At 40.7% G+C, this 25,647-nt stretch overlaps 1 protein-coding gene across 1 annotated transcript in view; it reads left to right on the forward strand.

Annotated features, from left to right (window-relative positions):
• The window catches only part of LOC124555753 (hemicentin-1-like), an 817,128-nt gene that overhangs the window by 591,020 nt on the left and 200,461 nt on the right, over window positions 1–25,647 (forward strand). The gene's annotated exons all lie outside the window — the stretch shown is intronic.

A 25,647-nucleotide genomic window follows, 5' to 3' on the forward strand; every position in this document is an offset into this window, starting at 1 on the left:
GTGTTACATGACACAATGTGTTAAAGAAAGTATATAAGTGGAGCAGAGATAAATGAGGAATCATTCTAGTGACAATGCGGACTGCATATGGGAAAGACCAAAGACATAAACAATTTTGACAGAAAGCAGATTGTTATGGCCTGGCAGTGAGTTACAAACATCTGGAAATGGCAAAGCTGGTCAGATGGAATATAATTGAAGGATGGAGAAACCCTGAGTATATGATAAAATGCTGCATGTCCATGTCTCATCACAGAATGTGGGGTTTGGAAGCTTGCCCACTCTGTAAAGCAACATAGGTAGTTATAAAGCAACATAGGTGGTGATCTGTGGCAGATACAATGACAGAGTACAGTGCTGGTGCAGGCACAAATGCTTTGGAGCACTGAACTCAATGCACATTTTTGAACAGGGGGTTCCACATCAGATGACCCATAAGTGTTCCCATATTGACCCAGTGACGTCATCAATTACTGTTGCAGTGGGCATGGGAACTTCAAGAATGTTGTAAAGAAACTGATCTGATCCTCATAGTCTCTTCTTGCTAGCACCAATCTCAGTCACTGCAAAGTTGAAAGTCTAAATGAGTGTGGAATGGTTGTTGTTCAAATATGTACACGACACCATGATTTAGACTGCATTAACACATTTGTTCTTCACCAACTTTGATTATTAAGAACAGTGACAAGTTTGTCAACAAAAACAAATTTTAGCATATTCAACCAGATCAGCACTACAGTAACAGTGGTAAAGTTAATTATTGTTTAGTGGAGCAAAAACACATTTCACATTTACACAAAAAAGTCACAGTTTGCATTTAGCACTGTCTTTTAATAATTTATTGCAAAGGATTACACACTGATACTTCATTTAATCCAGTCCACAGTAAAAATCTCCATGTCCAACAATCATTAGTTCCAATGACAATAACATTCCTGACTCTTGTTAATCACAACACAGTTCAATTAAAATATTCCTTCACTTGAGTTACAGAAATCATTCAGAAATCTTTACATATTAATTTCTTGAGTTTCGTTGGTGTTGGTGTGCATATTTTCTTTTATTGAACATACATGACTGTCTCGTTACCCAGCACCAAGATTGCACCTGACGTAGGTCTTACTCATTGGCATTCTAACAACAAACAGCCAATTTTGAGTGATGTCCAACTACTTATAGAGAGGTGTAAGAACAAATTTTTGTTTCATAACTTACATTATGCTTTGAAAACCAGCTGTGTGGGGATTTCACTGTTTTTGGTGAACTATAAGGGACATTCAAATGAAACCCACTCTCTAGCATAAAGTGATGGTAACAATTTTATTAACTCAAAAATGTAGTTATACACAGTACATATACTCAAAAATAGTCGCCAAAACCATTGACTCATTGATCCCATTGCAACACTAGCTGGTCGATTCCATACTTGAGGAAGCTAGTCGGCAGCTGTTGGACCCAGGCCTGGACCCAGTCACACATTTCATTGTCTGCTGCGAATCAATGTCAGTGAATAGCTTGTTTTAGAGGTCCAAACACCTGAAAGTCACATGGTGAAAGATCGTGATTGTACAGTGAAAGTTCCAGTGTTTCCCACTGAAAGCACTGCAATGTCATCTTCACTGCATTTGCCATGTGTGGGCGGGCATTATCATGCAGGAGGATAATGCTATTGGACAACATGCCTCGGCATTTTGACTTGATGGCTCATCTAAAGTTCTGTAGGCTTGATAACGGTGGCCACTGATGGTGCTTCTCCATTTCAGGAACTCAACAAGCAGTGGGATTTTGTGGTCAAAGAGAAGGATATCATGACCTTACCAGAACTGCTGGACATGGCCTTTGATTTCTTTGGAGGTGGTGAAATCCCATGTTTCCACTGCTTGCTCTGATGCTTGCTTTCCGGTTCGAATTGGTGACACCGTGTTTCGTCACCTGTGACAATATGTGACAGAAAGCCTTATTCCTCCTCATGCTAATGCTGCAAATGTCTCAAAGACAGTGCCATTTGAGTATGGCACTGTTCGGTGGTCAGTTGGTGGGGAACCCAGTGTGCACAGATTTTTCGAAATTTCAAGGTTGATGCATTATGATGTGAGCGATGCCCACACTAATACTCAGAAACTGATGGATCTCATCTGCAGTGATTCTGCAGTTGTCCAAGACTAGAGCATTCACTTCTGCAAAAATTTCCAGTGTGATGACACAATGAGCCTGTCCAGGATGAGCATTGTCTTCCAGTGATTCGTTACCCTTCAAGGAATCATTTACGCCATTCCACAACACTTGAATGATCCAGATTGCATTTGCCATACACAGCCTTCATCCATTAGTACATTTCATGACCACCACCTTCCTCCGCAGCTAAAACTTGAATCACTTCTCATTGTTTCTGCTCACTTGCCTGCATGTTCAGTAGTTGACGATAACTTGTGTGACCACCTTCTCTTTGGCATGAAACCACACTGGCACTATGCAACATTAAATGGTGCGCACACATCAGTCTCTCTATCATATCTGCAGTTACGTGGTGCCACCATCCATGTAAGGCAAAGGTAGACGCACTCACCAGGTTTCATTTTAATGAACCTCATACAAGAACTAATGTGATTTTGACTTATAAAAAATGTCACTGCCCAGAAATTTAGAAAAATGCATGAGCACTATTATTCTTACACATTGTGAATCCCTTTGATTACATGTAGAAGCACCATATTGCAAATTATAGTAAATTACATGAAATAATTAAATAGTGACTTCATTAATCAATGCTTTATTTGTTATATTGTACAGAAAAATTATGGTAAAAAAATTAGATGGTCAAAAGTCAGAATTTGACAGTAGTTATGGCAAAATTGTATCATGGAAAACATTGTGCCTTGAATACAAAACACAACCAAGAATGCTGGTACAACTTTATTAGACCGTGGCATGTACACCAACCACCATAACATACTCTGAACACAATAAGTTAAGGCAAATGTATCCAAGCAGTAGTAACATGATAACAGAGCATGAGCACAGCACAGCAAGAGTTAAATAGGTACTTACCTGTGGTGGGCTGTGTCAAATGTTCACAGTATTGCTCTTTCACAGCGCTTTCTTGCGGATGACAACACACTGCTAATGTGCACAGCTTTCAAGTGTGCATGAATTGCTTAATTCCTCTTCCTTTGGGAAATAGCTTGGATTCACAAGATCTCCATGCCATCTTCCTCTGCAAGGTTCTGGCTGAGATGAGTCACTGATACTGGGGCATACAGTCTGAAGTACTTGGGGTATGCGCAATGTTGCAGACCACTTTCTCATATCAAGCCATATGGTAGGATGGCTAATGTTGGTATGAGCTCCATGTCCACATCAGGTCCAGGGTCTGGTGGTGGTGGGCCCCTGCATTTGGTGCCTGTCATGGGGAGATGGCTCTGGTGTGGATGGCACCTGCATCGGTACTGGTAGGGGTAATGGAGAAACTGCACCAGGTTCATCCACTCATATGCCATGGCAGGGATCCAGCCACATCAGGTGATCCATTGAGTGATGCAGACTGGTGTGGCAACATTGGAGTCCTGGCCAGGGTCATCCGGTCATCCAGGCGCATGGGCAACTGATCGTAACAATGTGCACAGAGGCCCTCCTCGTTACGGACATCGCAGAGATAGCAACCACAGCATCAGGAAATGATGGCGGGAGTCCACTTTGTTTGATGACCAAACCAAGTGGCCAAACAGCCTTCCCAGGCTAGAAACTGGATAATGGCTCTACGAGTTGGCATCCCTGGCTGAGCCGGAGGTGATGCAGGAGCGTCTGTGGTTGACACCCATGGAGCAGTTCAGCAGGGCTGTTGTTGCCGAATGGCATGAACAGATAGGAAGACAGAAACTGATACAAGGCAACGATGGACAGAGACCAAGTCACAAATGTTTCATTTGCAGTTTGAATGTTCTAACTAATCTTTCAGCCTGACCATTGGACTGCAGGTGGAAGGTTTAACAGACCTCTTCCTAAGATATCCACGGTGTATAAGTTGTCCTACTCCTTTGTCCACATGGTGACTTCAGGCACTACAGGAGATTCAGATTTATAGTCCGAGGTTGTTAACAAGTACGAACAGTTTGGTACTTGACTTATATCGATGGCTGCGTTGTTGTCTTCGTGAAGTCTAGAGGTGATTCCACTGTGAAGTTCCCGCGGTTTTCTTTGTGTTTGGATGAGACTAACTGGTCTGTAGGGCGACATGGCATTTTGATTTTTAGAGAGCAAACGTTACATTAGTTTTGCACATCACTATTTAATTCATTTATTCACATTTACCACTTCTACAATAATATGAAATAAGACGTTGTTTTACACCACATCTGTATCACCACCTCCTCCGACCCATGCTCCCGATCCAAAGACCGCCAACCGCCTCTTCCAAAGATCCACCTCCTTCCCGCATGACCAAAGATAACCGTCTCTTAGTTGTTAAACTCGCAGTCAAAGGCTATATTTACATAAAACATTACACGTAAAGAAATTACTGACATACATGATTTTACGTTCTCTTACAATACCCCCCCCCCCTTACACACACACACACACACACACACACACACACACACACAAGTCCATGCATGGGATTGTGTGTCACTATGGAATAAAATATATCTAATACACACATCATAATAAAATTTCCAGTTCCGAAAGTTAGTAATAAAGTTGGTTTCCCAAGTGATCTTAGTTATATATATACTTTCCATGATATACAATTTTAAGGTTACATTGGCTGTATTGAGTAATAAGTGTAATGAACTTATAGCTAACAATAAAATATGGCAACTTATATTTAATTGATCATGGTAGCTGCAGAGCCATGTTAAGATGGGTACATAATTACATAGTATAAGTATAACCTCAAGTTTACTTCAATACTGACTTAATGCATCTTAGTTAAACTCAGTCTTCTGATAGCAGGAAACATAGTCAGTGGTTTCTTTAGAATATATTAAGTTAACTGTGGAATGAAGGCATCTCTCACAATCTTTTAATATAAGTGTTTCAATAAAATACCTTATGGCGTGGCTTGCGCCCAAAACAATCAAATCTAAAGAAATCATTATTCTAAAATAAACAGGTTCTTTTAAGCATATAGTTCAAAATATTGTAATACTTATACACAGTGTTAAATGGTTGTCTCTTAGGGAAAATTCATGTATATGTTATGCATGTAATCACATGGTGAATCCAGTGCAAATTCAATTATGTGTGATCAGCACTGTATTTTCAGAGTCAAATTGGTTTACCTATTTATGATTTAATGTTTCCTTTATAATAAGGTAGCTGAGACGTTCCTTATATGATTGTGTCTTTATCATTGCAGTATCCTTGCATTGTACATCTATGTCAGCTTTATAGGTCAATTTGTGACAAACTCTACACTTACATTGTGTAAGATTGTTAGTATTTATACCTCAACTTTACATCATTATTAAACAGTGTTTCATTTTGATTTACACTCCTGTGCTCAAATAGCATACTGCCATGAATAGAAATTATTTCAAATTGTGTAACAGAACATGGGATAAATTCCTAACAGCTCTTCATTCACTTTAACATTAAGTTATCTAAACTATTACAAAATATTCTCCCACAATATAAACTTCAAAATTAGGGGTCGAATCTGCTGGGGCCCCATGCACCAATCTGCCCAGCAAGTCCAGTTGATATAACAGGAGACATGGGCGATGTGTCGGCGTCCATTGGAAGAGGCGAATAGATTGGCTCTGACAGAGGATGGTCATCCGGTTCCTGCATGGGCACGTCTCCTGGTGGCATCTGTTCCTGTGCTGGCATTGCGATGATGGTGAGAGGGCTGCGTTCTGAGTATTGAGAGATGCCAAGATCCCGAGCGTCAGGTAGAGCCGAAGGTGGTGTAGCGGCAGTCGGAACAGGTGTTGTCGGCACACGAGTCCGAAGCTGGTCCGAATGACGCACTGGAACACCCGTGTCCATCTGGATTTCATACAGGCGTCGGCCACGGTGTTGTAAGATGCGGCCCGGGCTCTATTTTGGCCGCCTGCCATATCCCCGTACTCAGACGAGTCCGTCGGCGGTGAACCGGCCAAGTGAAGGCACCCGCGGCCGTGAGGTGGAAGGCCGCAGAAGATGAAGTAGCGTGCATGGCTGTCGGCCATGTAAGAGCTCGGCCAGGCTGTGGTCGCCCATGGGGGTGAAACGGTAAGACGCCAGAAACTGGAGAAGTGCATCATCGGCAGCAGAAGAAGTCAGAAGTTTCCGCATCTGAGCCTTAAATGTGCGGACCAGTCGTTCAGCCTCACAGTTTGATTGTGGATGGAACGGCGGGGCTGTGACATGCATAACGCCGCGACGAGCACAAAAATCCGCAAATTCGGAAGAGGCAAATTGTGGACCATTATCAGTAACAAGAGTAGAGGGGAGGCCTTCCAAAGAAATAATGCGGGCGAGAGCACTGGTGGTTCCCGCGGTGGTAGGTGATGTGCAACGTACAATGAAAGGAAAGTTAGAGTAGGCGCCAATTACAAGGAGCCAATAAGTACCTAAAAAGTGTCCCACAAAGTCAGCATGAATGTGCTCCCAGGGCTTCTCAGGCGAAGGGCACGGTGAGAAAGATGACTTCGGGGCAGCGACCTGTGACGCACAAGGGCCGCAGGCAGCGACCATGTGTGCTATGTCAGAGTCAATGCCAGGCCAGTACACATGACGGCACGCCAGAGATTTTGTGCGAGACACACCCCAGTGCTCTTGGTGAAGGAGGTGCAAGACCGAAGCACGCAAAGACGCAGGTACCACAACACACGGTGAAGCATTGTCAGTGGAAAGGAGGATAACACTGTCCCTATCCGTGAGGCAGTAGCGCAAAGCGTAGTAGTTCCGCAATGGATCAGAAGTCTTAGCGGACGGGCAATCTGGCCAACCCTTCTGAATACAGCGTAAAACCCAGGAGAGGGTAGGGTCAGAACCTATAGCAGCCGCCAGCCTGTCCCCAGTGATGGGGAACCCGTCCACAACCCGCTGCTCGGCAACATCCAGGTGGAAACACAAAAGTTCATCCCTATCGAATGCCAGATCAGGACCCATTGGAAGGCGAGACAGAGCATCAGCATTTGCATGTTGAGCCATTGGCCAGAAATGAATCTCATAATTGAAATAAGACAAGTAAAGAGCCCAACGCTGGAGGCGGTGTGCAGCCTTGTCGGAAAGTGACGCTGATGGATGAAACAAGGAAACAAGTGGTTTATGATCTGTAACAAGATGAAATTTTGAGCCATAGAGTAAAACACCAAACTTATGAAGAGCATAAATAATGGCCAAAGCTTCTTTTTCAATTTGAGAATACTTTTGTTGGGCATTCATGAGCGTTTTGGAGGCATAAGCAATGGGTTGTTCAGAATCGTCAGAAAAACGGTGTGCAAGGACTGCACCGACCCCGTATTGAGAATCGTCTGTGGCAAGAACAAGATGTTGGCCAGGTCGATAAGTAGCCAGGCACGGGGCCTGTTTCAGCATTGTCTTCAATTTCTGGAAAGCCGCATCGCTGACGCGGACCAGTGAAAAGCCACGTTTTTATGCAACAGGTGATGCAACAGCTGAGCCACCGAAGCCGCAGACGGTAAAAACTTGTGATAGTATGCTACTTTCCCCAAGAAAGCCTGCAGTTCCTTAATAGATGTAGGGCGAGGAAGGGCATTGATCGCAGTGACAGTTTGCTGAAGTGGACGAATGCCATCCCGAGACAGTTGAAACCCCAAGTACGTGATAGATGCCTGAAAAAATTGTGATTTCTGAACATTTCACTTAAGACCGGCAGTCTGTAAGACATGAAAAAGTGTGCAGAGATTTTGAAGATGTTCTTCAGTGGTGGAGCCAGTGAAAACAATGTTGTCCATATAACTGATACAGCCAGGGACAGGGAGCAATAATTGTTCCAAGAATCGCTGAAAGAGAGCAGGGGCGCTAGCAACTCCGAAATGCAAGCGTTGGTATTGATAGAGGCCGAAAGGCATGTTAAGGACCAGAAACTGCCAGGAAGCAGCGTCGAGAGGAAGTTGATAATAAGCTTCCGACAGGTCAATTTTAGAAAAATACTGGCCTCCAGCAAGTTTAGTGAACAGTTCTTCAGGTCGGGGCATAGGGTAAGTATCGATGAGGCATTGAGCATTTACAGTGGCTTTGAAATCGCCACAGAGATGAATATCACCATTTGGCTTAGCAACAACAATGACAGGAGAGGACCACTCACTGGAAGTGACAGGAAGCAAGACCCCTGAAGTAGTGAGACGATCCAGCTCCCATTTTACCCGATCACGAAGGGCCACAGGAATGGGCCGAGCCCGAAAAAACTTAGGCTGAGCGGTGGGTCTGAGTGTGATATGAGCTTCAAAGTCGTTTGCATGGCCTAACCCAGGAGAAAACAGGGACGAAAATGTCGTCGACAAGGAATCCAATTGAGCAAAAGGAATAGCATCAGAGACAATATTGACAGAGTCATCTATGGAGAACCCAAAAACATGAAAGGCATCGAAACCAAAAAGATTCTCTGCAGTACTCTGCTCGACCACAAATATGGGAACAGTGCGAATGATGGGTTTGTAAGACACCTCAGCATTAAATTGTCCCAAGAGAAAAATCTTCTGTTTATTGTACGTCTGTAATTGCCGAGTGACAGGTGACAGGAGTGGAGAACCCAACTGAAGATACATCTGAGAATTAATTATAGTGGCAGCAGAACCGGTATCCACCTGCATGCGAACATCTCGACCAAGGATTTGGACAGTTAGGAATAACTTACCTCAAAGGGAAGAAGTGCAATTGACAGACAACACAGAATCAGAATCAGTGTCATGTTCATGAACATCATGTATGCGGTCGGATTTGCAAACGGAAGACACATGACCTTTCTTTTTGCAATTGTGACACACAGCCCAACGTTGGGGACAATCCTCGCGTGAATGTTTCGTAAAACACCGCGGACATGAAGGACGTTGCCGGGGGTTTTGCTGCAGTTTCTTTGTGGGTTGTTTACGGTTAGGCCGAGGCTGCGCGTGGGAGCGCACTGTGGCCACGTCGGCTGGCGGGCACGCACCGCACGCGTCGTCAACAGCACACAGAAGTAGTATTTCCCCGACATCACCCCATGCCTCGATTTGCGCCCCAGCGGCGTGAAAAATTTCAAAAGACTGTGCAATGGAGAGAACTTCATTGAGAGTCAGATTTGCCAACTGAAGGGCACGTTGCCGAACTTCTTTGTCGGGCGTCAACCAGATAATAGCATCCCATACCATGGAATCGGCATAGGATTCTTTGTGAACGTCAGTAACAAATTGACACTTTCGACTGAGGCCGTGAAGTTCAGCAGCCCAAGCGCGATAGGATTGATGCGGCTGTTTTTTACAATGATAAAAGGCAACACGAGAGGCTACTACATGTGTTTGCTTTTGAAAATAGACAGACAGAAGTGAGCACATTTCAGCAAAGGACAAAGACGCAGGATCCTTCAAAGAAGCCAATTGTGACTACAACCGATACATCTGAGGTGAAATCCAGGAAAGGAACAGAGACTTACATGGTTGTTTCGTCCGTGACATGAAATGCTAAGAAGTGCTGTCAAAGACGTTTTTCATAAGCAGACCAGTCTTTCGCCGTTTCGTCATAAAGAGGAAAAGGAGGTCTAGCCAACGACGAGAAATGCTCCGCATTTGACGCCGCGATGAAATTGCGAATCACCGCCATTAGAAGTGTTTGCTGTTCAAGGAGACTTTGCAATAGTTGCTCGACAGTAGCCATGGAAACCTGTGGGTCAATGGTGAAAAGGAAAAATACACTACCTTGTTGCCAATTGTTATAACGTGAAGTTGAACACATATATTTCAGGACGACACAACACATATAAATCACAGAGTAAGTTGACAAGCAAGACATGTGCATGCATTAACATTCGAATAAGCACTGAGTCCCAGTCTAGCAGCCGCTGCTCGGCTGGCCGCTTAGGTGGCACAGCTGCTGCATGGCTGGCAGAAAGCGCTGCACGTAGAGGACGCACGTAATTGCGCGGCGGCGCTTTGAATGATCGGCGAGTCACAACACAATCCATCACAAGAGTTTCAAATGTAACACATCAACAATTGTCTCCATAATGCTCTAAACCTCAATACATTCTTAATTTGCATAATTAAATTTCATGACTACCCACTATATTTTTTAACACACTACAACATACCTGGTCTGTCAAAGCACACTCTCATAATCTGACAAGTATCTCCAGTTTGCTTTATCCATTAAATAATGTTCCATCTGACATAGCTTACAAATGACAAGGTTTTGTCTTCTTACACACAATCATTATTCATATCTTATTACTTTAGAAGTGTGCACATCATTATGTTTGGTTTCTCTTAAAAGAGACATAACTATGAAACTGTAGAATGGTTCATAGTCTGACACACTACTCTCATATCAGATTTAATGAATGGGTATGTTAGAGAACAAAGAGAAATTAGTACAAACATAATTGACATTAACACAAAATCTACTTCATACTTTGAGCTGACACAGTACCACACTTTGTCAGGAAGTTTTCCTTAAATGATAAAACAAGGAAGTGATATAGTTTGGCCAGTCAACTAATTCTTTACAAGCAGCATTTTGCTTGTTAATGACTATTTTATGGGTCATGTTTGTAGAGTTTTAACTCTGTAACATTGCGCAGTCCAAATAACTTCTTGGATTTTGGGTAGATTAGCCTATAGGCTTTAGGGTGCAGGTTTTCCTTGATTTTGAAGGGGCCTATATAGATTTCAAAAAATTTCTTTATTTCTGAACTCATCAATTTAGATTTTTCCTGTGTTTTTACTAAAACCAAATCTCCTCTCCTGAACTGTACTCCTTTACTTCTTGCATCATGTCTCCGTTTTCTTACCTCTCCTTGTCCTTTCATAGTGATCCTAACAGCTGTCTCTCTTTCCTGAGGTGTCATAAGGTGGGAAATCAACATTCTCAGAAATCAAATTTGCAGGTCGTCTATTAAACATTACTTCATAAGGTGAGAAACTAGTGGATGAATGTTGTAGGCTGTTCATTATATCCTCGAAGTCAGTAGCATTTTCAATCCAATTAACATGATTTTTACTACAATATGTTCTGCAGAGCCTTCCAATTTCCCTCATGTACCTTTCTGCTTGGTTACTTGACGGGTGACAAACCGAAATCAAAATATGTTTTATTCCTGTATCTTCAATAAAATTTTTCCATAATTTAGATGTAAACTGTGACCCATTATCAGACATGATGGCCTGGGGTATACTAACATTTGTGAAATAATGATTTGTCAGCTTGATGATAATTTGTTTACTGGTTGCTCTTTTTAATGGATACAATTTTATAAATGTAGAGAAAACATCTGCTATAACAAAGATGTAATTGTACCCTCGTCTTGATTTTGGTAGTGGTCCATATAAATCGATAGCTGTCAATTCAAGGTTTCTAGTTGGTAAAATGTTTTGCATCAATCCTTTAGAAGTTTGGTTACTCACTTTTACCCTCTGACAACGATCACAGGTTTCAAGTTTTTTCTTCACTCTCCTACTGATATTATAGAAGTATACATTTTCATGTATCTTCTGTATACATTTTGTTGCTTCACAGTGTCTGAAGCTTTCATGTATGTAACAGATTAACGTGTCAATACATTGCTCAGGCCAGCATAGTTTCCAATTGTCTAAGTCAGGTCTAGGTCTCCTAAACAAAATCCCTTTTTGTACTTTATAATACTGATCTACTTTTTCTCCTCCCTTTTTCCCTATATAACTTTTAACCAACTTCCAATTTTCATCGTGGTTTTGGTTTCTACGAATATAATTACAGATTTTTAGTATTTCAGCTTCATCTTTTACACCCTTTAAGTACATAAGTTTGAACTCTTTCTCCTCTTTTCCATAAGTATTTTCAACATCTGCACCTACTGGTAGTCTGGAAAGGGCATCTGCAATGACATTATGTTTACCCTGAATAAATTTGATCTCATAGTCGAACTGCTGAAGGAATAAAACCCACTTTGTTATACGGTTATGATAGAGTCTGCACTCCTGAATGTAAGATAGAGCTTTATGGTCAGAGAAGACAATTACCTTGTGCCCTAACAGATAACTTTTAAACTTATTGAATGCCCAGTGGATGGCAAGTAGTTCCTTCTCTGTGACTGTATATGATTTTTCATACTTTTGTAAGAAACGGCTAGCAAAAGCAATAGAATGGTGTTCTAATTTTTCTTCTACTTCTATGTTTTGAAACAAGTATGCCCCTAAACCTGTCTCACTACTATCTGTCATTATACAGAATGGTAACGAGATAACAGGTCTATGCAACATCTGACTTTGGGACAGTTTTTGTTTTATTTCCACGAATGCATCCTGACGTTCTTGTGTCCAATCCCAAACAGTATTCTTTTTTAGTAAGTTACATAAGCAGTTTGCATTTAAAGCTTGGGTACTAAGAAATTTTCTATAGAATCCAGTGAGACCAAAAAAGGACTTGAGTTGTTTTTTGTTCTTGGGAGTAGGGAACTTTACAATGGCCTCAAGTTTATCCTTATCAGGTAAGATTCCCTTTTCTGAAATGTTATGCCCAAAAAATTTCAGTTCATTAACTCCAAAACAACATTTTTCCAATTTTACAGTCATTCCCCCTTCCCTCAATTTTGAACAGACTTGTGTCAGAAGGTTTAGATGATCTTCTCAGGTTTTTCCAGTTACAAGAATGTCATCAATATATACTATTAATTTTGAAGACAATTCATCACCTAATACAAAATCCAATGCTCTGATAAATTCAGCCACAGATACATTCAATCCAAAAGGGACAACACAATATTGGTAACTTTTGCCACCATACAAAAAGGCAGTATACCTCCTAGAATCAAGTTCAAGTGGTATTTGGTGAAAACCAGATGTGAAGTCTAGGCTACTCATAAATTTTACATTATCAAATTTGTGCAGAAGTTCATTCATATTGTCAGGATGGTCATTTTCTCTAATCAAAAACTTATTAAGGTGCCTAGAATCAAGTACAAGTCTAACCCCACCATTTCTCTTAGACACAACTACTAATGGGTTGTTGTAAGCACTTCTACTTCTTTCTATAATCCCCCAAGTTTCCATTTTTTGAATTTCCCTTTCCACATCGTTTTTCCTGGAGAATGGAATGCCATATGGTTTTAGGAAGAAAGGATGATGATCTCAGAGTTGAAGTCTGCACTGATAGTCTTTCACCTTCCCTGGTCTCTCACTGAATGTATCCTGAAATTCTCATAACACTTCTCTTAACTGATTTTTCTGACTTTCGCTTAGATTTACAGCTTCCTTCAATTTGACTTCGACTAATTCTTCAAAATTTTGTTCGTTTATAAGGTCAAAGGATGTGTTATCACTTATGGCTTGATTATCTACCTCACTTACAACAGCTTTGATATGGTTGCAAGAATTACTACAGTTAAGGATGAACATTTCTGTTTTCAGAATACTATTTTTCTCAGGTTCAGTAATTATAACACTCTTATCTTCCCAAGAGAAGCTTACACCCACTTTTAAGACCCAATCCATGCCAAAAATGATATTTTCTTCTAACCTTGGGACCACAAGGCAACCCTGCTCAAATTCCACATTTTCAATTTCAAACGTTAACAATACTTGACTCTTAACTACCTTACTTTGCCTACCAGTGGCACCTCTGATTTTTACCCTTACAACCGGCATTTCTACAAAGTTCTTACCATCCCTAATTTTATCTCTAAATTTTTCTGATATTGCACATATGGGGCTTCCTGTATCAATAAGACAGTGTCCTTCCCACTGATTTACTCTTATTTTAATGTATGGACAGCCTAATTCCTTTTCATCTGCCTTCCCCTGGGGGACTTCATAGGGAAGTCTTTTTCAATTTCTTTATAATTTCCATCTACTTCCTCCCTTTCAGTCTTCAGCAGGTTTACCTGATTTTCAGATTCTAAGTTACTAGTATCAAGTTTACACTTTGGCTGCACACAAAATATCTCCCTACTGTTTATGTACCTTTCACTCAGACTCTTTCTTTTACTCTCCCACCAGCGTGGGCATAAAACTCTACTAATTATACTTAGATGATACCAAAACACTTTGCTACTACAACTCTCATTATACTAGTTCCACAGGATTTCTAAAAATTGGCTTCCTTTATTTTCAATAAAATCACACAAATCTAATTCTTTCACAATATTTTCACTTTTGTTATCACCACTTTGATTAACCATGAAATGATCAGGACAGACATATAGCAATTGATTTTCAGCTGTCACTTCACTATTCTTATCAAATTCCTTTGCTTCGTCACCACAACTATCATCAAGTTTCAACACTTCATTATTTATTTCAATAAAAACATTGTACTCACCTTCTGGTTTGCTTACCATACTTTTCACATCAATAATACTAACATCATCACTACTATGGTATACTTTACTACCAGTTTTATCTATGTCTCTCTGTTTCTCACTTTCTATGGTTGATTCTTTTTCCTGTTGCTTAGGTTTATCATAAGCTGACTCACTATTACCTTCTTGTGTGAACAACTCCCCCCCCCCCCCCCCCCCCCCCTCCATCTCTGAACTAAAACATTTATTACTCTCTTCATTATTAGCTTGCTCTCCCCTTTTTGCCCAGCTGTAAAAATCACTTAACATTTCCTCATCCAGGATTGAATCAGAACTTTCACCTCTCCTATGTTTATTTTGTGGTTGTCTACTGTACCACATGGCATCCCAAAATTTTTTATCAAAATTTATATAATTCACTTGGTATTCCTGGTTTTTAACCTGTTTGTTAATGGTACAGTTATTTACACTATTTGGTTTTGTGTGAAAGTTAGTGGTCCTATTATGTTTAAATCTGTTTGCCCCAAAGTTGTGGATCCTCATTGAGGCGGTCTGGAGTTTTCCGGATGGCTACCTCTATTGTCACTCCTCCAATTTGTATTCATTCTGTTGTTACCTTCCCATCTGTTGTTCCTAGTTACACCATTGTTTTCCTAGTTTCTCCCTCTCCCATTAGCATTGTACTCTCTTGTTCTATCATATTGGTGTTCATTCCAAAAATCCCTATCGTCCCTTCTAGGGTTCTCCCCACGGTAATCAGAATTCCACCTCCCACTGTAATGGTTTCCATTACTAAACTGTGGCACATTTCTCTCCATTGCCCTGTCTAATTTGTCTATATATTTTAGAAACTGGTCTAAACAGTCATCAGGTCCATGCACCCTGTAGACTTTTTACAACACTGCTCTGACAACCTTGTTCCTGGTATGTCTGATAATCTAAAGATTAAATTTGTCAAAAAATTTCTTGAGGGAGAAGCTTTGTCTTGGGCAAACTGTATTCTTTCAGGTAACCTTCTTTTAAGGGCATCAATTTGCATCAGTTCGTCGAAGGGTTTATCTAGATGCACCAATTTCCTAAGTTGTTCCCTGCAAAAGTCTTTCATTGAGTGGTTTCTGCCCCTGAAACTAGGCCCATTTAAAAATTCATTTTTTATTCTACCCTGTTCAGTCTCAGACCAAAACTTATTTAAGAAACTCTTCTTAAAATCATCAAATGTTTTCCACTCATCAAAATGTTGGTTTGCCCAAGACAAAGCTTCTCCCTCAAGAAATTTTTTGACAAATTTAATCTTTAGATTATCAGACATACCAGGAACAAGGTTGTCAGAGCAGTGTAGTAAAAAGTCTACAGGGTGTAAATTATCACAAGGAAAACTTTTTACAGGTGAATTACTCCATACACTTCCACCATTCATACATAAATTTCTAGACACAAAATTATCTTGCATTTCAGTGAATCTCTTGTCTATTACACTTAAATTACATGTTACAGACTCTTGTATCTTATTTAATTCAGCCTCTAAGGAATTAACTTTTGATTCTGTATCTAGACTTAATTTGTCTACCCTCTCCTCCACAGTTCTTTGAGCTGCGGTTAATTTGTCTACCCTCTCCTCCACAGTTCTTTGAGCTGCGGTTAACCTTTCAATCTCTTTCCCTTGACTTGAGCTAACTGTGACCAATTTATTTTCCAAGGTCACAAACTTATTTTGTAAGCCTCAATTTTGGAGTTCACACCCTTCAAACTTTCTCCTAATTGAAGTTTTAAATTTGAGATCTCTTCTTTCAGTACATCACCGTTGCTTTTCATTTTTGCTTCCAGCGATTCACTAGTTAAGTTTAATTTCGCTTCAAGCGATTCACTGGATGCATTTATTTTCGATTCTAGGAATTCACTATTTGAATTCATTGCCATTGTTAATTCGGATTGCATTTGTCCCACTCTGGCAAAGAGTAATCTTACCCAGTCCTGTTGATCCAGTTTTCTTTCAGTTTGTGAGTCATCTGGATCGCCACTTACACGACACATGTTTGAGTCTAACATTTCTCCCACTTCCTTTTCAATTTCTTCTGATAGCGTCATTATGACACCATGTGTTTGGACATAGTTTTGGCGAAAAGTTTAAAACAAAGAAGAATTGTACTTATCTTTTCACACCACGACATCAATCACAGGTCCACCTCTCCGATAAGCCAGCACTTTGTCGGTTCTCACACTACTTTTTCTGGTCCAGGAAATGTGTACAAAGTTTATACTGTTCTGCAAACAAAGCACAATTAGTCTCATCGCATTTAACTGTAATATCCCGGATGAGCCCCCAAGTTTAACAGACCTCTTCCTAAGATTTCCACAGTATATAAGTTGTCCTACTCCTTTGTCCACATGGTGACTTCAGGCACTACAGGAGATTCAGATTTACAGACCGAGGTCGTTAACAAGTACGAACAGTTTGGTACTTAACTTATATCGATGGCTGCGTTATTGTGTTCGTGAAGTCTAGAGGTGATTCCACTGCGAAATTCCCACAGTTTTCTTTGTGTTTGGATGAGACTAACTGGTCTGTAGGGCGATGTGGTATTTTGATTTTTAGAGAGCAAACATTACATTAGTTTTGCACATCACTATTTAATTCATTTATTCACATTTACCACTTCTACAATAATATGAAATAAGACATTGTTTTACACCACATCTGTATCACCACCTCCTCCGACCCATGCTCCCAATCCAAAGACCGCCAACCACCTCTTCCAAAGATCCACCTCCTTTCCGCATGACCAAAGATAACCGTCTCTTAGTTGTTAAACTCACAGTCAAAGGCTATATTTACATAAAACACTACACGTAAAGAAATTACTGACATACATGATTTTACGTTCTGTTATAAAGGGCAGGGCGAAATTGTGGTGAATCCCACTGGCAATGCATAAGGAGACAAACTCCTGCAACACAAACTAAGGGCTGTTGTCAGAGACCAATGTTGCTGGAAGTCCTTCAATGAAAAAATTTTTGACGGGGCTGCTACAGAGGCAAAGGCTGAAGTTGATGGGCAGTGAACAACACATGGGTACTGAGAGAATGCGACTAATGCCTTGATGCGTTATGTCCCCCATTGATCAGCATGCAGCAATTGCAGCATCTCTGAACAGAGGAGTTGAATAGTCCGTATCAAGGAGCAGAACACCATCAATGACAGAGATACAATGCCGGAACACATACTTGTTATGGAGAGGGTCAGATACCTGCGATGGAGGTGCCTCAGGCCAGTCATGTTGCGTGCAATGTATTGCTTTCCATAAAATTGGATTGGTAGCACTAGCCTGTGTGACCCAAGTGCTAATGATTGTAAAACTATTGACAGTTTGTTGAGCACCTACATCAACATAGAAACAGAGTAACTCCTCCCAATTAAAACTGGGTTCAGACTCACCAGAACACGGGAGAGCGTGTAATCATTCGTGTGTTTAGCCATGGGGCAGAAATGCATCCCATAGCTGTGCTGAGAGAGGAACAGCACCCAACTTTGAAGGCAATGTTCTGCTTTATTTGGCAATGATGCTGAGAGGTTGTGATCCATGATCAGATGGAATTTTACACCATACAGGGAAACATGTAACTTATTTAATGAATAAACAATGGCAATGGCTTCTTTCTCTATTTGTGAATATCTAATCTCAGGTGAATTAAGCATCTTTGACATGTATGCAGTAGGCCACTTGGAGCCATCAGAATATTTATGAGCTAATACCACCCCCAGCCCATGCTGGGGAAAGACATCCCCCTATGCAGCAAGGCATGTAACGGTTGTGCAACTGATGCCACCCCTGGGAAAAACTGATTATGATAAGCAATCTTACCTAAGAAAACCTGGAGTTCCATGACCGACGTAGGACATGGAAAGACCAAAACGGCAGAGACATTCTGACAAGGGGAGACCCTGAACCCAAGATAACAAGAGAAGGCTGAAAGAAGTGGCTCTTTCCCAAATTGCATTTTGATGCGGAGTCCTGTAACACCAAAAAGAGCATACATAAGTGGTTGAGATGTTCAGCAGTGGAGGAGTCAGAGACCACAATATCATCAAGATAGTTGGCACAGCCAGGCACAGACCTCATGAGCTGTTCAAGAACCCACTGAAAAATCGATAGGGTACTGGCCACAACAAATGGTAATTGTAAGTGCTGATACAAACCAAAAGGTGTGTTAATGACCAAGTGCCTTTGAGAGTCAGTACCAATGGGAAGCTGCAAATATGCATTGGAGAGGTTGATTTTGGAAAAACACTGACCACCAAAGAGCTTAGCTCATGAGCTCATGAGAGTGCGGCAAGTTATATGTCTAAGTGATAGACTGAACATTAACAGAAACATTGAAATCACTGCAAAGGTGTAACCATCCTGACGGCTTCTTGAGAATGACTAAGGGGAGCCTATTAGCTGGATGCCATCAGTTGGATGACCCCACAGGCCATGAGGCAGTCATGCCCTGTGTTGACTTGGTCACTGAGTGCCATTGGCACTGTATGAGCCCGAAAGAAACAGGGTGTGGCTGAAGGTTTCCTGGTGATGTGGGCTTTGAAATTATTGGCACAACCCAAACCTGCAGGAAATATGGCAGAAAATTCAGAACATAAGGAATCAAGCTATGTGTGACACTTGATTAGAGATGAGATTGACTTCATCAAAAATAGTAACCCCAAAAAGGTTAAACATGTCCATACCAAACAAATTGTCAGTGCATTTATTGTTCACCGCCAGAAAAGTCAAAGGATGAACCACAGATTTATATGTGACTGGGACCAAGAAACTACCTAATATTGGAATGCTTTGTTTATTGTAGGTGACTAACGTGTGTGACACTGGCAGTAATGGAGGAGAACTCCATGTACATTTTCTAGTTGAATAATGACACAGCAGTACTAGTGTTCACTTGCATGTGCAAAACATTGAGGTAAACCTTGATATCAATAAAAAGCTTACTGTTGGTAACAGAGATTGCCAATAAACATTTGACTTTCATGCCGGCATCTGCAAAAGGCTGTTGGAATTTTTTGTTACAAGCAGGAGCAATGTGGCCTGTTTTGTTGCACTGGCAGCAAACGATCCACCGTTTAGGACAATCTGGCCTATCATGAGTGACAAAACATGACAGACAAGAGGGAAGCATAGAGCACTTATGTTGTTGTTTATTACCAGGCTTGCTGTGCTGTTGTTGCAGCAATGGTTGCCGCAGTGAGGTTGACCAGCTGCCATGATGTTTTGCTTGCCTGCAGACTGGTGCCACCATATTGTCCCCCTGTGAACCATCTGACGAACAGGTTGAACTTCTGCAACCTCACACTGTGATTCAGTTTGAGTACTAGCAGCCTTCAGAACCTTAACAATTGTGCAGTAGTCAGAACATAGGAGAGGGAGGGGTTTTCACATTGAAAGGCCAACTCACGAACCTCACAAATGGCGGCCAACTGAATAATTGCATCACAAAGTATTTGGTTGACATATGACTCCTTATGTACATCAGTGACAAGTGACAATGATGGCTTAAACCAAGAAGCTCAGCTGCCCAAGTTGTAGGAATGTTCCATTTTCTTTTGACACCAATAGAACTCAGCTTGGGTGGCATTAACTTGAGTCTGTTTACAGTAGTATTTCAAAAGAAGGTCACACATATTATGAAGAGAGAGTAAGACAAATCATGCAGGGGGGGGGGGGGGGGGGGACAGTTGGCAAAGAAGTTCATACATACAAGGTGATAACCAACACAAAAGAAAGCATGGCCTAGGGATATATCAGTTAATCCAGATGTATGAAAATGCTGCCACAACCATTTTTTGTAGGCTTCCCATTCTTCAAAAGACTCACTGTAAGCCAGAAACAGTGGGGTATAAATGGCCCAGATACCAACAGGCAAAACAGGAGATGCCAGGTATGATGCAGCAGGCAACACAGATTGAGACGGACCTGAACTGGCCAAACCAGAGAGAAGCATTATTTGCAATACCTGGGTTTGAGTGTGTTGTGCTGTGGAGAATGCCTCCTCCTGATGACCGAGATGCTGCAGTGCCACAATAAGAACCCATTGCTGATCAACCAGCTGGCATAAAAACTCATCAGTAGCACTGTCAGATATCGTAGACACAACAGAGAACCAACCAAAGACTGAAATTCATGCAGAGAACAATCCCACACTCCTCGTCACTTGCATTGTGACACAACCAAGAATGTCAGTACACCAATCACCATAACATACACTGAGCACAATAAGATAAGGCAAATGTATGCAAACAGTAATAGTATGGTAACTAAGCATAAGCGGCCATGGCAGGGTTTAAATACGCACTCACCCATGAAGGGCTCTATCGGAAGTTCAGAGTAGTGCTCTTTTGCGCTGCACTCTCGCAGATGACAACACACTGCTAATATGCATGGCTTTCAAGTGTGTGCACATTAATTTAGAATATTTGGCTGCTTATGAATTTGAATGCTAATTATCTCTTCAGTTATTAGTTCCTGATAATTTAAAGTACTTTTCAAGAAATTTAGAATGCACAGATTTCTGTTGGTGTGGGTCATTATATGGAATTATGCTGATTGGCTCACAAAGTTTTACATCCATCAAACTATAGCAGTAACTTTAATTATCTGTAAATTTTAATTAACATGTTGTATTGCCAAATTAATGGTATCAATTAAATCAGTACAGTGAGAAGAATAAACTGAACAATGAATCTAAAGGGGGGGAAGCCTAATCACACTTCTGGAATATCAGTACATATGCCACATGTCACTTGTATAACAATATTGAATTAGAGAAAAAAATATGTATTAGCAGAAACTGAAAATTTAGCAGTTGGGGTAAATCAGACGAGTTACGTTTCTTATTACACCAGATCAGTGGTCATGCCCAGATATGCAGGCATCCAGAGGAACAGCTGCTAGAAACATGCACCACACCATGCATGCAGGCTAGTGGGACAGTATTATGCTATTTGGTACATGTGGTAGTAATTGGAGGTGCAATGACAGCTGTGGGCTACACAGATATTATTTCAAACTACAGACATCCCTTCATGCATCATGTCTTCCAAAACAGCGATGTCATCTTCCAGTTGGATAAGTGTTTACTCCACAAGGGAATCATGTTACAGTAGCTTGAGGAGCATAATTAGTTAACTCACATTGATGTGTTGTCCCCAAAATAGCCTAATCTGAACTCAATGGAACACATCTTGGATGGCATTACGGATCATCTCAACGTTCACAATGAATTGGCCCATAATTTATAAGAATTATGGGACCTGTTCATAGACATCTGGTGCCACATACCTCTAGAAACCTACCAAGGATTTATCAGATCCCTGTCATAGAGAACTGAATATATATTGCTTTCCAAAGGTGGACCAACATACTATTAAGCAGGCAGTAATAAGGGTTAAGCTGAACATTTATATGAGCAGAATAATACATAAAGTTTGTGAAGGAAATAATAACTAGAAAAACAAAAACATACTTGTTTATCAACTTTCATTATGCATAGGATTGTGTAGTCCATACTCATTTACATCCAGATTTGTTGAAATATGTTTTGAAGATAATGATTCCAAAAGAATCAACACCCTGTTCCAAAAATCAAAGCACCATTAATTGCATCCATAATGTTGACTCATAAATCAAAGTTTGGTGATGTTATATGAAGCAAATATGGTGGCCAGTCTATCATGTCATGTCCTGCCATCCAATGGTAGATCCTGTAAGAGAACAATGTTTGGCTGGAGGTGTTCCACACTAAAGAAGAGGATAGCCTTTTTTACAGAAATGGGCTAGATGATGATGTGGCATATAAAGACTTTATGAACAATCAGCTTTGGATCATAATGTATCAGTTCCTGCAAGAACAAACATTAGTTAATCTCTCCAGATCTGGAAAATTTTCCAGTGTGTGTACGATATATGTTTGGGCACTGCTTTAAACAAATTTATTGAGCCACACACTAATACAGAGAGTTGCTCCTGATGCTGGAGGCTTGGTCATGTGACACATTATTGTTGAAACTCTGTTGCAAGTAAACAAGCATTTTGTTAGGAGGTTTGGTCACTGTGTCATCTTCTCAGTCTGAACAGTAACTGAGAAGGTACACTATATAAGCCATGTAGAAATCCATGGTAGGGCTGCATTGAACAGTTATTTGTCACCTGATTTCCTGCTCCATTCACTTGCAGATCTAGAGCATAATGGCTTGTTATGCACAGTGGTCTCTTTTTATCTTATCCACAAAGCTCTTAACATAAAATACATGAGTGAAATTTTGACTCTTTCCACATCCCAGAGACTCCTCTCCAAGGGATCCATGGAAAATGATAAATGTAATGTAATAGCATATATGAAACTCTAGTCATCTAAATTAGTGCTACAGCAATTTGTAATGAGAGTGTCATTATTTTCTAATGATTTCTGTTTAAGTTCCCTAAGCATATCAAACACATTTTGACAGAGGCTACATCAGCTGATTAGATTCTTGTATCTACATCTACATTTATACTTTGCAAGTCTTTGCACAGTGTGCAGTAAAGCACATATATTCTGCCATAGTCATTTGCTACCTTCAGTTTCTTTTCCCAGGTGCCATGCAGAACTTAAGATCATTTTCTCCCATCTGTGTAAGTCCAAGGTTTTATAACCTTACAGCCATGGTCATTTCATGAGATGCACATTTGACTAAGTTGTATGTTTCTTGACTTGCATGGGAATAAAAGTTCTCAGGAATTTTGAAAATAAAGCTCACTGTAACACAAGAACTTGTAATGTCTCCCTCCGAACTTTTTTGAGAATGTCTGTGATGCTCTCATGGGGTCTAAATAATCTCATGACATATTACAAAGTTCCTCTCTGAGCCTTTTTGTGGGGGATAGTGTCTGCTGAATTCATTATAGTCAATGATCCATGTAAGATCAAGTTGTTCCAGCATTGCCCTATGAAACAGAGGCATCCACGAGCAGATAAATAGTATAGGCCATCACACAGGTCATATTACACCAGGTTGATCCTTTTTTCTGTGCATGCACAAGCCATCTGCCCATGTGTGCATGCTGTCTCTTTGCTGAGATCTCGTAGGCTATGGCCCAGTTCCCTGACTGCTTGTGTGTTAACTCATTGCCTGCATACAGGCACTAAATTTGGAACCGCCTGTCTTAGATTGTAGAAAATGGTGAGCACCTCAGGCTGTAGCTATGCTGGGTACAGAATCAGCCAACTTGTAATACTGAAGTGCAATGCTGCTGGCCAGTGGCAGCCCTCTGTAACTGTTAAGTGCTGAGCATGTGTCACTGAGCACCATGCAGCATGATGGCAGAACCTTATGAGTCACAGGGCAGCGGTATCTTGTTCAGGATAACTTAGGTGGTAAAACCCTTTTAAAAAATTCAAAGTGAATTGCATATTGAAAGGGTGGCTGGCTGTGGAGACAAAATAGTTTTTAAATGGTAACCTCTGGAGAACCTATCACACCTTAGTTATTTTAGGCTTGCTAAAGTAAATGGGTTCTACTAGCATTAATTTTTAACTCCTTGCCTACTTGTAGGTACAGAATGGTGACCAGTTCTTCATCACAACAAACTCACAGTGGAATAGGTGTAATGTTGGGAGCAATAACACGCACACATTCCACAGAGAGCTTCAGACAGCCTACAAAAGGAATCAGCCCAGAATAGGATTCCACTTTGCCACCACAGCTTACAGGCTGTCTCTCACTGCATGATTCCCTTTTAATAATAAGAGATAAGTGTCCAAAATATTGATCAGTTTTACTTTCAAAAATGTTTGTAATGCATTGCAAGTGTGCTAAACGTCATCAGGTGCCTGAGGAATGCCACCATGGCAGACCAAACAAATGTGAAATATTAATATCCAGTCATGGTGGAATTGTACAATACACTCACATCTAGCAAGGGTGCTGTCTCATGTAGAGACTTGTTGTGTATCGAGGTAGAGGAAATAAAGAAAGAGTTGGAAGAGGAAAGCATGATGGGCATAAAAACGTATATAGAAAGATGTAGAACTATAGAAGGACATTGTGTTTGTACCAACCTTCACCTTTTCAAAATTCCTTAATCATTTTCAGACTGATTCTTTAAGTCCTAAATCCAATGTATTGTTTTATGTTTCAATACTATGGACAAATCAACATGGCACACAAGCTGTCTCCAAAGATGCAGAAAGCATCTACAGCTCATGCATAAATATGGTTCCTCTTGACCATTTCAAATATTTTATAAGGGACAGTCAAATAAAAATGAGACACATGGAAAAAAGTAAGTAATCTGTTTATTATTTAAATAGTGTCAATGTTTTCATGGAAAAATGTTTGCAGTTGCCTACATAACCTTGATGTGCCCTGGCTTACACATTTTCATCCAAATTAAAACAGTGGTCACAGATATCTTTCTTCAGTGCTCCAAAAATATGGAATTCACACGGGAAGAGTTCATGACTGAATATAGGATGTGTAAGAGGTTCCCAGCCTGTCCAGGTATTGCCAAGCATGTTTTGAGTATGCTGCTGAAGGTTCATAAGGAAGCACTTACACATCATTCATACAGTCACAATCTCCCCCATGTGAATTGTATTATTGCAGCCCTGAAGGAAAACATTTATCGCTGTTGATTTGCTTCAGATGATGAAGTACACGCCTGGGTATTATTTTGGTTCTGTAGGCAACTGCAAACATTTTTCCATGAGGGCATTGACCATCTTGCTCACAATGGGATAAATCTATTAACAGGTATGGTGATTACTTTAAACATAATAAGCAGTTTACATACTTTTCTTCCATCTGTGTTGTTTACATTTGTCTGCCCTTTATATATTAACTTAGCAGACAACAGTGTTGTTTTGAATTGCAATTGTCAGGCTTCATCAGCAAAAATGAAAAGTGGTACAAATAATGAAGACCACAAGGGAAATACATCAGCACTGAGACAGAAAAGCATGGTAAATGAGACTAGAGACTTGAAAAACGGACAAGACTGTGCACACACATTATGTTTGTGATGAGAGTAAGGCACGGCCGAGCTGAATGTTTTGGCAGCTGAGGAGGTGTGGGACTAGCCATGCAGATCTCAGTGGCTGAATAGGTCTCACGGTGTCATCAGTAGATGGTAGCACCCTTTCTACCTCAGTGACTGGTGGCCACACTGAGTATGAGAATTACAAAGACCTTAGGTCAGGTAACC

Source organism: Schistocerca americana, chromosome X (assembly GCF_021461395.2).
Source record: "Schistocerca americana isolate TAMUIC-IGC-003095 chromosome X, iqSchAmer2.1, whole genome shotgun sequence".
Classification (NCBI taxonomy): domain Eukaryota; kingdom Metazoa; phylum Arthropoda; class Insecta; order Orthoptera; family Acrididae; genus Schistocerca; species Schistocerca americana.